Source organism: Ischnura elegans, chromosome 6 (genome assembly GCF_921293095.1).
Source record: "Ischnura elegans chromosome 6, ioIscEleg1.1, whole genome shotgun sequence".
Lineage (NCBI taxonomy): Eukaryota > Metazoa > Arthropoda > Insecta > Odonata > Coenagrionidae > Ischnura > Ischnura elegans.
In genome coordinates, this window is record NC_060251.1 from 64,958,613 (window position 1) to 64,961,416 (window position 2,804).

The window sequence follows — 2,804 nt, forward strand, 5'->3', positions numbered from 1 at the left end:
GAGACTTGATCTTACTCGTTGCTCTAAATCTACTACTATGCCGGGAGAATACCAACAACTTTTTAAGGAATTCCGCGCCGAAAACTCCGAATTTACGTTCGTACACACTGACGGTTCCAAATCGGATACCGCCTGTGGGTGCGCTGTCGTATCCCCATATCATGGAGTCCTTAAGGCAAAATTGCATCCGTACTGTTCCATTTTTGCGGCTGAGCTCCCTGCCATTAGGATTGCTCTCCGATCCATTAAAAACAGTGTTGCGTCATTTATGATCTGCACAGATTCATACAGTGCTCTCCAATCCATATCTCTTTATTCTCCTTATCACCCCATTGTTCAGGACATACACAGCACTCTGTTATCCCTGAGTAAAAAAGGGACCACTATAAGCTTCGCTTGGGTCCCTGGACATGTGGGCATACCAGGGAATGAGAAAGCAGATTCTGCAGCCAAAGATGCGCTCAGGTCTCCGGATACAGATTTTCAGTTAATGCCAGCGGAAGATTTAGGGAATGCCATGAGGGGTATGATTAGACAAAATTGGAAGACGCAATGGCTCGAAATCCAAAATAACAAACTTCGGGAAATAAAGCCCGTAATAACTGCGTGGCAGACCTCTATAAGAAATGTCCGCAGGGAGGAAGTGGTTTTAACACGCTTAAGAATTGGTCACTGCTTATTAACCCATTCATACCTCTTCACCGAAGAGAGAATACAGCCCCAATGCTTAAATTGCGATTGTCCACTAACAGTGCGACATATCCTGACGGACTGTGCAAGATATCGTACTGCACGGGTGAATCACAACCTCGGAGTCAACCTAGCTGAGGTACTAGGAGACACTCCCGAAAACATTTCCCGACTGATAGCATTCCTACACTCAACTCGACTTTTCGATAAAATATAAATGATACCTCTTGTAAATTATTGACACGTTAATTTCAGAACGGGCCTAATCCCCTTTATCAATACCAGTCAGTGAGTGGTGCAAAATGGCCTTAGCCGCCGACGCACCCTATAAAAGAAGCACTACTACGAATTTTCTCACTCGGCTGGAAACCCAAGAAAATAGCAATATGATATAAAAAACTTATTAGAGACTGCAATATGGTTGATCGTCTTTCAGAAATATTTACTTCTCAAACACCTTGTCCGACATTTTTGCTCTTTCTGGTTTCAAAATAAAGTTACCCCATGAAAATAGTCTCTCCACTGGACCAGAAGAACATATTGGGGTATTGTATTTAATAAATAGTTTACGAATATTAGGATAGCCCTGAGTAAAACATTTGAAGGTTTTAACTGTATCAGCCATAAAAGAAGCAAACTAACTGAAATCGAGATGTCTTGCTTTTACTTGGCGAGGCTAAAACATAAAAATCTGAGTCTTCTTCACTATTACTGTGGAAAGAAGGTGTGCCATTATTCTTGACTTTTTCCAAACAATTTAGGCACAGGTTAGTAATTCGCTTACTATCAATATCACTCACATTATTTGGCAACCAAAGCATTTTGAACTGAGGGTGGAATGCTGCTGCCAGTATTGCATCATTCACTTCTGGAGATAGATTATAATATTTACCAAAACGAGTGTTCAGAGCAGTCAACAACTCGGGAATTAAATATAAAGTGTAGAGCAGTGGCTTCTCCAGCTGATCCTCAAGTTTCTTGCGTATGGAAAATAATGTGGGTAGAAGTTGTCCATAGAAACAGCTGTTCCCACTTTGAAGCACATCAATGGCTTGTGCAATTGGTCGCAAGTAAGCAATGAATTATTCCATATAGTCAACTTCTGTATCAGAGAATAATTGCTTCATGTCCAGTTTCCGTAACACATCATTCATTTTTGTCCTCAATTTTACAATTTGAGAAACTGCATCAAACAGTGAATTCCACCGAGTAGGGCAAGGGTATACGAGACTACAATCAAGAATTTCAGTAATCATTTCTGAATATTTAGGCCTGCGTGATGCATTCCAGATATAACTACACGTTGCCATTACAGATTTGTGCAAGCGATTAACCAAAGATGGAGAGTTCTTGAGAATTTTTGTTAAATCTGTTGTTGCAATTAAGGATAATGTATGAGAAAATCACCGCAAATGTTTGGGTAAAAATCTGTCTTCTTCTAGATCTTCACATGCCATATTTATTGAGCCAAAAATCAGATCAATGCGAAGCTCTTCAATGTCGCTATCATCTTCATGCATGGACAAATCTGTAAACAATACGAAAACTGATTTAGCAAAGACATTGAATTTTTATACATAAATTGTTCTGTAAGAAATTCTTCAATAATAATTATCATATTATTGTCTTGTCTTAAATTATTACCATCACTGTCTATATTTATCATTTCACTGTAGCCAAACTCTTTGAATGCCTTTACGAAATTAGACCCATTATCCGTAATCATTGTGGCAACTTTCTCATTGTTTAACCCATAACTGATAAAAATAATGTGGAGTGTCTGCTATATTCTTGTAATCATGTGTACCTTTAAATCGAACACATGATGAAAAAGCACTTTCACGAGTCAATTTTTCATCATTTATCTGGAAACATAAATCAGTTAGCATATTTGATTAATTAATAAATAACGCTAAGGCCACAAAAGGCTTTAGATAATATTATTTTACAATTTACCTAATGAGCTGTGACACGAAGGAAGCTTCTATGTTTCGTGGAGCAAATATCTGCAGTAGAAGTCATAAATTGAATTTCTGTGAATTTGCGTGCTAAAGTTTGGTACATTTTCAAATATGAGGTTTAATTTTCGACCCATTGTTCTCCTTGACATGATC